This window comes from Melanerpes formicivorus, unplaced genomic scaffold, assembly GCF_026170545.1.
Source record: "Melanerpes formicivorus ecotype bairdi unplaced genomic scaffold, bMelFor1.0.p_v2 SCAF_3, whole genome shotgun sequence".
Classification (NCBI taxonomy): Eukaryota; Metazoa; Chordata; class Aves; order Piciformes; family Picidae; genus Melanerpes; species Melanerpes formicivorus.
Window position 1 is genome coordinate 15936258 of NW_027142355.1, and position 13083 is coordinate 15949340.

The 13083-nt window shown below is 39.8% G+C and overlaps 1 protein-coding gene and 1 long non-coding RNA gene across 4 annotated transcripts in view; one reads left to right on the plus strand and one right to left on the minus strand.

The window, feature by feature from the left end:
* Window positions 1-13083, minus strand: part of SEMA3C (semaphorin 3C) — a 127967-nt gene that overhangs the window by 87325 nt on the left and 27559 nt on the right. The window lies entirely within an intron of this gene.
* Window positions 414-6580, plus strand: LOC137454315 (uncharacterized). The gene is made up of 3 exons (XR_010990583.1): window positions 414-457; window positions 669-761; window positions 6518-6580. It is a non-coding gene; the product is annotated as an uncharacterized lncRNA (long non-coding RNA).

Here is a 13083-nt window from a genome sequence, read left to right on the forward strand (position 1 = left end):
AGATATCGCATATTTGCCTTACACTTCTCTAGCCAAACCCATCTCATTATTATTAGTTCCCTGTGGCCTTTATTATTCTTTATCAGCATAATGAATCACATCAATGTAACAAGGCAAATTCACACAGCTTCCAGTTCTGCTGCACTTACCTCACATGTGGCTGCATGGAGGGGTCAGTCTTAAGTAAAACTCTTTTGTTGAACCCCAGATAGAAGTAAAACCCAACTACAAACCATCAAAAGACTGTGACCGTTTGGGGCTGTGCCTTTAAGGAGAGGGACATTGTGACTGAATGTTTTATAAACAAAGGACAGGTCTAAACTAATTTCATTGGTGGATTGGTAGAAAGCAACTTTAAACTCTGAGTTCAGCGGAGACTAGTCTCGGTCTTGCGCTTTCTTCCCCTGTTTTCGCAGCTTGCAGCTTCTGGGCTTCCGGCCAGACTGACTTTGGACAGGTAAGGCCTCTACTAACATATTCTGCTTTAATTAACGATTGTTCTTTTTCTCTCTTTCTAACCCTCTCTGGGGAAAAAGCGAAGAGAAGGGGGGTACAGGGGGGGAACCCTCCTCCAATTAGGGGGAGGGGAGTTTCGTTCCTGTGTTACTTTGCTGTATATTTCTGTGTATATATTGTAAATACTGTAAATTGTGTATATATTCTCTCAGGCATTATTTGCAGATGTGAAGAACTCACATTGAAGCAGCTGGCACATACCTGACTAAATTCTATGCCTTTTCAAGACAAATCCACTGAACCAAGTAATTACTTTTTTTGTTGTATATTCATATATTTGATGCAAATGTGTAGTCAAATTTCACAAAAGGTAAATATTACAGTTATAGCCTGTTCTAGAAACTGGTGGTGTAGTAACACTGCTTACAGTGATTACAGACTTCATGTACAAGTGTTGTAGTACAAATTAGTTATTCTCCTGGATTTCATTGTTCATGATTTGTTTTTTTCAGGACCTAGTACGTGGAGGGAAACACTTTTGTTTGTATGTATAAGACAACACCAATAGCAGAAGTTTTCTGGTTGTAATTCTAGCTAAACAGCAATTGCAATAATTAAATTTAATCTTAAAAGGGATGAGTAACACAAACTTAAGGTATTTCTCCTTGCATTTCAGAGGTGGAAAATGTGATCAATCCACTTAATTTATTAATTATTTCAGAAAAGAGCATATTCACTATGAAGTAAAATAATGTTACTTATTCATTTGGAGAATAAAGAAAATACACTAGGTAGGATTAAAAATCTGATAATCTTACTAATTTCAGGAAGGATTGTGGAATCCACAGGACATTCTGCGCTTTAGCTTAACCCAGCACACAAAAATCCCATTTTTTCCTTTAGCACACTGCTTTTCAACCTTTTAGCAGTTGGTCTTTAAATATGCTGCCCTCTCTACCTCTCTTGCCTTGTGTCACTGCATCTTTATTCATCCTCAAAGCCCAGCTGCTGCAGCTGCACAAGCCTCTGCTTTCTTCGTTCTCCCTTGGGGTGCTGTGCCTGCTGCAGTCATACTTGAAGCCTTTCCCTAATACGTCCAGAGAGGTTACAAGCCTGGACTCTGCTCCACACTATACCTCATTTTCAATACTGACGGTGGACTGGCTCCCTTTAGAACCATTTGTGCAGGAGTTCAATACTCATGCTCATTTAATATTAATGATCAAAGCCACTCAAGAAACAGAGGGCAGCTATTAAAGGTAAGCAAACACTTAAGATCAAAGAATGCTCAAATGCACAAATCAAATTACAGACCCATGAAATCAATGGAATTCCTATGGCAAAATTCATTGGTGGCAACAATGGAGCTATATTTCAATTTGTATTTTCCCTATGTGGCATATGCGGTATATTCCTGTAGCTCAAGTTGTATTTTATTTGGGTGTACTACACTGCTTTGTTTAAATTTCTGAATTACTCAGAGTTAGGGTAAGAACATGGTAAGCCCTAGAGGGATTCCAGAAATGTTAGTAAATATCTTCAGTACATGAAACTCAACTTGGTGCAGTATGATGCAGATAACAAACAAACAAGTTAAAAACAGGAGGAAAAAAAGTATCAAAGCTGAATGAAAACTGTGGGAAATACCAGGCTTATAATATTATGCACCACTACACAAATGATAGTATCACTCACACATGGCAGTCATCCCAGACCTGTACCAGGAAATACACAATTTTGCAAAAGTAACTGAAATGGGAATTTTGGAGCCATCTTTATCTCATTAAAAACTTCTGTCTTATTTTCACTGAAGCTGGTGGCAGAATATTGTCTGATTTTAATGGATGTCAAATAGTAAGTTTAGATTCCCCCTTTTTCATTTTGAAAAAATATCCATATTAAAGTCAAAGATTATGACCACTAGGACAAGGATGGGATGACATCCAGAGGGACCCAGAGAGGTGGGCTGAAGAGAATTTCATGAGGCTCAATAAGACAAAATGTAAGATGCTGCACCTAGGTCAGGGCAATCCTAGATATCAATCCAGGCTGGGGTGATGAAATTGTGAGCAGCCCTGCAGAAAAGGACTTGGGGGTGCTGGGAGATGAGAAGCTTGACACTGTGCCAACTGTGCACATCCCAGAAGGTCAATGGCATCCTGGGCTGCATCAAAAGCTGCGTGGCCAGCAAATGGGGAGAGATGATTCTGACGCTTTGCTCTGGTGAGACCTCACTTGGAACATTGGGTCCAGCTCTGGAACCCTCAGCTCAGGAAGGACATTGATGGAGTTGGGTCCAGAGGAAGACAATGAAAATAATCAAGGGGCTGGAACACCTCTGCTATGAGGACAGGCTGAGGGAGCTGGGGTTCTTCAGCCTAGAGAAGAGAAAGCTCCAGGCAGACCTAACAGCAGCCTTCCAGTACCTGAAGGAGACCTACAAGGCTGTTTCCAAAGGCTTGTAGTGATAGGATGAGGGACAATGTTTTGAAATGAGAGAAGCAGAGATTTAGATTGGATGTTAGGAGTGAGTTGTGCACCATGAGGGTGCTGGAAGAGGTTCTCCAGAGAGGTAGTTGAGGCCCTATCCCTGAAGATATTCAAGATGAAGCTCAACAAGGCTCTGAGCAACCTGACCTAGTAGAGGATGTCGCTTGTGACTGCAGGGTGGTTAGACTAGATGATCTTTATTGGTTCCTTCCACACCAAAGCATTCTATAATTCTATGACTTTTGGAGGATAAATTTTCTTTGTAGGCTTCTCACTGTAGGCTGCTCACTTCTAGGCATTTGACTTTTTAGTAAGCAGGAATATATTGGTAGTATTAATTTCTGATAGATGGAAAATATAAAGATCATCAGCATCAAACACCATGTCCTCCTACACAACTATTGGAGAAATATCAGTTTTCATTAAAAAAAATAAAGGTTATGGATTGCTGCCAATTACTTGACTAATTTATGTTTCATCAAAGACAAGAAATGCCTGTTTTATTATTAGAGCACTTACATGGAAGCTAATGCAATGTACCAAATCAAAATGGAGAAGCAGACTTGAAAAGAATCACCCTGTTCCTGTACCATCCTGCTAAGCTGAAGAAGGATCAATAAATGTAGATAGGGTTACAATGGGGTTTTTTTTCTGATAAATGTGCAGTTCTCTGTGGACCATCATGCCCATTCTTCCAAAACAGTTAACTCTGTACAGCTGTAATTTCTCCTATGAATCCCTTCTACAAATTGAGTCAGTAGCTCCCTGCCTTGTCCTCCATGGATGTGGAGAAAAACTGATAACCTCCATGGCTGTAACTATTTTGAAAACTCTTATCAAGTTGCCTTTTCACACACAAGGACTCTTCTCCTTTCTAGACTAAACAAAACCAGTTATTTCAAGATTTCCTTGCAGGTCCTATCTTTTATACCTCTTATCAGCCTTGTTTCTGTCCTCTGAATTCCCTTTACTTTCCCTACATCTTTGCTAAGTGCACTGACCAAAACTGCACTCACGAGTGTGCAGTAGAATAATTGCCTTCTGCGCCTCAAACTGACATTTCCATGAATTTATCTGACACCCTTAACGCTATTACTTTTTCTGTTTGCAAGGTTGTACACCTAACTCCAGTTCTGTGCTGCTGCTGCCCAGTTTTCTTTCATTCTTCAACTGACCATTTAATTTCTTCTCCCTAATTGAATCTACAGACTTTGCAGTTCTCATTATTAAATTTCATCATTTTTCAACCCAGTGAGGTTATTTTGAGCTCTGACCTTACCCTCCAAAAATCATGAAAATCCTCTCAGCTTGGTGTCATGTTCAAATGTGGAAATTCTATTCCACCCTCCAGGCTGCTGCTGAAAATGTGTAATAGAAATAGATTCCAGACAGATACTTCGCAATCACACTAGAGAAGTCGTTCCAGTTTGACAGCAAAATACTACTCTTAAATTATTTTCCACCCACTAAACATGTATTACTCTAACCTTTAATTTCATAGTTTACTTTAATTAATTTGAAATGGCACAATATTAAGTCAAGCTGTAAGACACACATTTTCTCACATCCATGAAGCTGACACTGTCAAAGAAGGAATTTGGTGCAGAATAAAATCCACTTTTGTCCTTATAAATCTATGGGGTTTTAATCTATTCACCTCCCCATTTTCCCAATAAATTTAACCCAACTGCTACAGACTTTGATTAATTTGGAAGACTTTTGGGTCAGCATTATTGACAGCTCTCTACTTTTTTGAACCTTTTGTTTACACCCCTGTAAAAGGTGCACCATGCTCTTATCCGCTTGGACATTACCATCTTCCAGGGACACTTGACTCACTAATGCTGCACTTCACAAGAAAGAAAAAGAGGCAATTAAAAATGAAGACACAAGTGATTGTGCTGTGATAACAGAAGCCTGGCACTGTTTGGGTTGGTGCTAGGTAGCACTTTCTCAAACAAACACTGAGATTTGGTGCAGTATGCTAGGCATGATTCCCAGCAAATACTTTGGATGCATATGCCCTGTTTTGGAGACAAAAATAATTTTTAGTGGAGACCTGGGTTGTTTCATGACCCATGGAATCAGCACCCAGGAAAGTTCCTAGAAAGCTGTATTTGCAGGAACAAACACAGCCTTAGAACTTACACTTTCTTTAAATTTGTCTAAGATAAATCTAATCAGGCTCTCACATTTGAAAATATCTTGTTTGTATAAATATCCTTTATCTTGTTCTTCTTGTATCACGAAACAGTTTTTGTTTCTTTCTCCAAGTTAAACTATTAAACTTGCAACCACACTATGTTTATTAGCTCTTTTCAGACACAGAATCATAAAATCATAGAATGGTTTAGGTTGGATAGGACCTCAGAGATTGTCTACTCCAAACTCTCTGCAGGCAGGGATGCCTCTCAACTAGATTCAGTTGCGGAACACCCCCAGGGAGTAGGCATCCACAACCTCCCTGGGCAGCCTATTCCAGAGTCTCGCCAGCCCCATACTGAAGAACTTCTTCCTAAGATTCACTCTAGACTTATTCTCCCTCATCTTCAAACCATTCCCCTTCATCCTATTGCTAGACACCCTTATGAAAAGGCCCTCTCCAGCCTTTCTGTAGGATCCCTTTGTGTATTGGAAGGCAGATCTAAGGTCCTCCTGAAGCCTTTTCTTCTCCAGGCTGAACAACCCCAGCTCCCTCAGCCTATCCTTGTAGTAGAGCACATGCTCCAGCCCTTGGATCATCTTTGTGGCCCTCCTCTTGATTCACTCCAGCAGCTGTGTCCTTCTTAGGATGGGGACAGCAATGCTGCTCAGTGTCACGTTTGAGTGACTTTAGAAACATTAACCAAACTACAATTATAACACATCTATTAACTTACAGATAGAGAATTGAATTTAGGAGCTATTGAAGTGCGCAATTACAGATACAAAGATCCATTTCTCTGCAGACTTTCACATCGCACACTATATGTCGAATTCTCAGCTGCGTATTATCAAGCCTCAACTTTAAATAGTCACTTCTGTGGTTACAGAGGACCCTCATTCCTGCTGAAAACATTTTGTGACTAGATGAAAGCACTGATTAACTTATCTAGCATTATCAGTGAAAACTGTGGACAAGAAGAGGACTCAATTCCCTCAGAAATACTGAGTTGAAAATTTTCTCTTCTACTTTGTACCTTCTGAAAATAAGTAACATATCCACAGCCAGCACTTGTATCTCAGGCCCTGATTGATTCCTAAGTTGGAGACAGCCTATGAAAAAATGGCATGATAATTTCACAATAAACGATCACAAAGCAGCTGAGTTAAATTTAGGTTGACTGTTTTCTAGTCTTTCAGTGACTGACTTGGTTCTTCAGTAATGCTTTCTTCACATGGGTGAGTTTTGTGATGAGTCTAATTCTCACTCATGCTCACTCATCAGTTCTATTTCCAGGCTGATGTGAAGGGGGAGCTCTGTGAATAGCTGACCTAGTATATGAAAAGGCTTCACATTACATAAGCTCTTATGATTCCTAATCTTCGATAACACAGTTTGTAATTATTTTTTTTTCACTTTATATCCAAGCAGGGATTGTATCGGAAAATGCCAAAAGGCTCCCTCTGAGACGAGATTCTCCACAGCAACATGTAAGTCATGGGAATCTTTTAACTGACTTCATGGGACAGTGGCTTAGATTTTAAAAAGATGCCAACAGCTGGCATTTCTCTGTATTTCACAGGGCTTCAAATTACTGTTCAGACAACAGGCAACACACTGATGTGTACACCGAATGGTGACAATATAAGCCTGCTAGGGTGACGTGTGTACCGTAAAATCATAGAATTATTAAGGCTGGAAAAGACCTTTAAGATCATTGAATTTGTCCATAACCCAACTACCATGACCACTAAACTATATCCTGAAGCACCACATCTACAGCTTTTTGAATACCACCAGGAATGGTGACTCCTCTGCCTCCCTGGGCAGCCTGTTCCAACCTCTCACCACTCTCTCACTGAATAAGTTTTTCCTAATGTCCAATCTGAACCTTCCCTGTCACAGTTTAAACTCATTTCCTCTCATCCTATTGCTAGTTACTTGGGAAAAGAGACCAACACCAGCCTCACTCTGGCCTCCTCTGTCTTAGTTGTAGAGAGCAACAAGGTCTCCCCTCAGCTTTCTCTCCTCCAGACTAAACAATCCCAGCTCTCTCAAGCATTCCTCGTATAACATCCTCCTAACCTCTCACCAGCCTTGTTCTTCTTTGGACATGCTCCAGGACGTCAATGTCTTTCCTGACACTGTATCTAGTTCTTGACCTATTCATACATTGCAAGAGAGATTCCACGGCTCAGAGCTGAGGTAACAAACCCTTTGAAGTAGGCTATAAACACACATCATGCACAAATAACCTGTTGGGTTTGTTTCTTGCTAGAGGAGATTTTCAGTGTATTTATAATGTCCTTTGATGCTCCCTGTAAATTTGCAAACATGAGGCCACAAGTCCTTTCGATGAAACTCCAGTTTTAACTATAAAGAAAACAAGCCGCTGGAAGAGTTTGAGATAAAGAGTAACACGTACATCACCAACACACTGGTCACTTAAATTTTAAAAGCTCAGTAAGGCAAGTTTGGCTCCACAAGGGAAAAAGGTTGTTTAAATAGCTCTTTTAAACTGGTTATTTAAATTAAAAACACTATGTCTGAACTGGAGATTAAGATATACACTGGTTACCTGTTTCAGCCCTTCTTAAACAAACCCCCAGAAGCCATGAACATTAGAATCATACAGACACAATTAAGAATGACATCCCGCTCTCCTGCATGCAATTTCACTCATTTCTAGAGCTGAACTCAAGCAAAATATAATGTGCAGACCTCAAGTATTCAGACATGCTATTTTATCCTAAACAATAGAAAAGGGCTGGAAAGATTCTCAAAAGTATTTTGTATTGGATGGAAGAAAGTCTAGAGAGGCATCTTATCTTGAAAAGTTATTGATGGAAATCATAGAATGGCTTAGGCTGGAAGGGATCTTACAGAATCATCTATTCCAACCTCCCTGTCATGGATAGGGACACCTCTTAACTAGACTCAGTTGCTCAAGGCTTCATCCACCTGGCCTTGAACACCCCCACGGAGGAGGCATCCACAGCCTCCCTGGGCAACCTGTTCCAGAGTCTCACCACCTTTGTACTGAAGAACCATCTTAAACTATATTCTTTTATGCCATCTGATAAGGTAATGCCAGTCTTTACTCTTACACATATGAGACCATCTTGCAGATTAAAAAGCATGGACTAGGGTGCACTGAATTTATTCCTTAGTCGCATCTCCAACATAGCAACTATGGACAGCCTGCTCATCAATGAACAAATTACCATTTTGATTAGCTTTTATAAACATTCATCTTTTGCTACCCCAAACATTTGAATGAGGCTGGGTGACCCTTTCATCTAAATGAGTTGCTGTTGCACAGTGTACCATTAGCTTATATAAACCTGCTCCTGTAAGCATCCATTACCATAGCCTGCTAGTGACATATTGATTTTCAAGCTGGAACTACTTCCCTTGAGACTAGAGAGCATATGGCTGTTTGTTAGACCTGCTGGGGTAAAACATGTTGATGGCTAAGAGGGAAAAGATGGAAGAAGTAGGTGTGAGTCTTTGTGATCTTTCTTGTTTAATTATTACAATTCTTAAAATAATAGTAATTCAGTATTAGCAACTGCCTTTTTTGTTTTAGACAAAATGAGTGTTAAAGTAGGTGTTTCACTGTGTTTATTACACAGAGAGAAATGAATAAGCACTGGGGTTACAATCGATAGTGATATCAAGTTAAAACTGTAAGATTTGGAGAGAAAACAGTCTTGAAAGGCAGCAGCAGAGAGCATTGTTATGGAGGTGACTGAGATCATAATGAAACACCTGTTGTACAGAGCCTGCCCAGATAGTCACGTAAGCTGCAAGAATTCTGTGAAATGCTTAATGGGCTTTATTTTAGAACATAACGAAAGGTCGTTTAGCTCACACTAAAGGTTTGCAGAGTGTCTACCCCAAAATAACTATAGAGGCATAAAATAATGGAAATTATTTTTCAAATGAGATGCCATTTTCCCCCCCCAAAATGCCTCCTCACATGTAACAGATCAGTATATGGTGTATCTGAAAGTCTATGTTTAGTATGACAACAAGTCAGATTTACTGAAATATTTTTAGGCGGGACACGTAAAATAAATTATATCAAGTGACAAAGTTAAACATTGCAAATAAATTTCTATTGAGGCATTCAGAAAAGCTGTGTCAAACTGTTTCAGCCTCTCAACTTCTGATTGATGAGACAATTCCTTCCCTGAACACACTTTGCTATGTGCTGAACAGTAAGTAGTGTCCTATTCATGGCAGACACCCAAAATATATAAAGAAAAACCAAACCAAACCAAAACACCAACTTAAAAGAATTCAGTAAATGCTCAGGAAACAATATTTACTAATTGCCTAAAGGCAAAGGTTTCAGCATTCAAGCTGTCAATCATGCATGGGCTCCATGGATACAACTGCAGTCTTGTCTACCTAGTGAAAACAGTGCTGACTACAGGGTTCAAAGCAACTTTAAAATCCGTACACAGAGAAAAAAGAAAACATAAAGCTATCAAACAGAAAATGTGAAGGGACTGTTCCTGTATAGTACATGTCTATGGAATAGGTTGTAGTCTGTAGTGGTTAAAGTCCCAGTTCAGCAGATCACATGACAAGAACATTACGAATTTATTAAATAATTCTAGTTTAGCAATGACTAAAGACCGTTAATCATTACTGTAAGGTGACCCCTGAAATGAATGGGAGTTTACATATGACCACTGTAGTGAAGTGTTTCTTTTTTGTCCCTCATTGTACATTTTCAGCACAGAAGATTCTCACAATGAACTGCTTTGCTTCCACACTCAACTTTTCTTCAGGAAATAGCCTAGCAGCAGCCTTGACCAATTGCAATCCAGTATGGCCCCACTAATTTTTATGCTGAAAGCCCTATTTATCCAAAGACTGCTCTAAATGTTTTTACCTATCTGTTCCAGAAAAAACACTAGCTATAAAATATAATTAGATAGATTGGATGTGCTTATGTGTGGGTGAAAAGATTACAAATCAATATTCCAAGATTTTTTTAGAAGTTCTGCTTGAGACAGAGTTCATTACAAGTGTCCAGCACTTGCAGAAGCAAAACATTGCATTATATTGCTTTAGTGATTCAATGATTTGCGAGAACCTCAAAAAAGTACTTTTGTGCCATTCCAAAAGTGGATACAGAAAAGTGAAGGCAGTGAAAGCAGTACCCAGTACTGGGTAGTGGGCACAAAGGTGGGAGGCAGTGCAGGAACAGATACAATGAAAGAGCAGCACATATTGAGCCCTTAAGAGATGCCAAAATTCATGGGAGGAGAGGTAAAAAACTGTTGTATGTTGTTCCCTACAACTCTTTTCCCCCATAAATCACTTCAAATCACACCTGTAATACCAAATCATAAGACAATTACATTTCTGCACTGTTACATGAATGCTAAATCACCTGAGAAGCAAATGGGAAATACTTAGGAGCATTACAGAAAGAAAAGCCACAGGAAATTTTTGTTTGTCTTGAATATGATTTAATGGCTATCCAGTTTTCCCTTCCTCAAAAGCCAGTAAGTGTCCCACTGATGTTAACTAAATTAGACGCTTTGGGACCAGCCAATGCTTTTCATGACTTCTTTTTCTATAAATAAATAAATAAATAGATAGATAGATAATTTCCCACTTTCTTCAGCTCAATACTTTCCTAGCAGCTCTGCTCATTCTGAAATGGAGTCTATTTCTGCCATCCTTTTGCCATCATTCCCCCTCTTCCTTTCCAGTTTCCCTCTCTTGTCCCTGCTACTGAGCAGAGCTTGCCACTAGGGCACACTCACCAGCAGTGCTAAAACTGGTTCAGCCCACATTATTCCTGGGGCCCACAGCATAAGGAGGGCATCAAACCAGAGGAGAGCCACAAAGATGATCAGAGGGCTGGAAAACTTCCCCTATGGAGACAGGCTGAGAGAGTTAGGTTTTTTCAGCCTGGAGTGGACAAGGGTCTGGGAAGACCTTAGAGCAGCCTTCCAGTACCTGAAGGGGGCTACAAGAAAGCCAGGAAGGGACTCTTTACAAGGGCTTGTAGTGATAGGATGAGAGGAAATGGATTGAAACTTGAGGAGGGCAGATTTGGACTGGAGATTAGGAAGAAATTCTTTACAGTGAGGGTGGTGAGACACTGCAACAGGTTGCTCAGGGAGGTCATGAATGTCCCCTCCCAGGAGGTATTCAAGACCAGGTTGGATGAGGCCTTGAGCAACTTGGTCTAGTGGAAGATGTCCCTGCCCATGACAAGGGTATTGGAACTAGATGATCTTTAAGGTCCCTTCCAACCTAAACTAGTCTATGAATCTATGAATCTAATATATTACAAGTTTCTAATCCCTGGGGAAAAAAAAATCTTAAAATCCTTTATTAGGAGATATTAGGCAACTGAAACAAACAAATGCGCAGCTGTAAGCTTGAGCCAATTAAATTCAGTTTAGCACTGTCAAACTAGATTTTACTAACAGTCAGACCAGCATGTTAGGAAGCAAGCACTCAAGTGCCTCCTGAACTTTTCCTAAATGCTTCTGGCGCATCTTCAGCTCTGAAGTTCAGAGAGTTCCAAAAATACACTGCATGAGACACAGCTGCCCACTAGCAATGGCATCTCCAGCCAGACTGGCTGCTCTGCACTGTGCTATGGACACGGAGGGAATGGCTGTGACCCCATGCCAGCTCGCAGGGCAGCTCTGCCATCTGGGCAAGAAGTCAAAAGAGCTCAGTCCTGGCATGGGCAGTGGCACCGCTGGGAGTCCTGCCGTGTTGCAGCAGCTGGTGGAAGTTGAGATGCTCTCATGGGGACACAGAGAGTGGGCAGGGACAGTCAGATTTACCCAGGCATTCACCTCCCCAGTAAGATCTAATTCCCTGTTCAGACCCCACTATGTACAATGTGTGAGAAGCAGGGTATCAAACCAGCCCTGGGAAGACGGATTGTTACGGTTGCTGTAGCATTATTACACAAAACTGTATTTAATTTTGAAAAGTAATAATGGAGAGAAGCAGAAGAGAAAATGACTGAAAATGTAACTGAATATTAGAAGGATTGATTTCTCCCGTCTTATTTCTAGGTCTTATGTTTAATCTACATTGTAAAGTGATATCAGAATCTTCTTGTCCTCCAAGCCTTACAGATCTTGATGCCATTTCTGTAGCTTACCAGTGGCTCTCCCACATAGTGCAGTTTTAATCAGGTCAGGAATCTCTATGTTCTCATCCAGCTTTTTGGATTTAAAAAACAAACAAACAAAAAAGTAGGTAACAAAAAACTGCTTTAAAACCTAAGGATGAATCTTAACAATTGAAAGGAAAAGATAAGCATTTTGGATCATATTTTGTACTTGTTCTAATGTTTCTTCCAAAATTTTTCATACCTTCAAGGAAATGATAAAACTAATGGGCTCAAAATTATATTAATTTACACTACTTAGAGAACAGCAGCTTCAAATTAATTACCACCATTAACTAAACACCATTTTCTATTGCATACCTAAACACTTCTGCACTTTAAAGCTTCCTGCTGCATGGCACACTTTAAACATAAAGGAAGCAAACAAACAAACCAGTAATTCTTCTTATTTTGCATATACTTTGTAACTTATTTTACAATCCTTTAAAGACTATGCAAGTTAAAACCATCTTTATGTACCTTATACACCTAAAATGGAAAAAAGAATACAAACAAATAACCAATGATGTAAGTCTAATTTATTTTGCTAATTTGATTCAACTGCATCCTATTTTGAAAGATACATTTGCTAGAAAAATAAAATATTAGGCAGTAGAGAAAAGATAAGCTTCTCCTGAACATCATGGTTAATCCTTCTTGGTTTTTATTCTTTAACAAGAGCCCATTAACTCTTCCCAAGCACTTGTTTCTCTCTACCTCTTTTAACTCCAGCTCAAGGAACTGCAGATGCAATTAACAGCACGACTGAGGTACCCAGAGCAAGTATGCAGATGATACCAAGCTGAGTGGTGAGGATAAGACTGAAAGA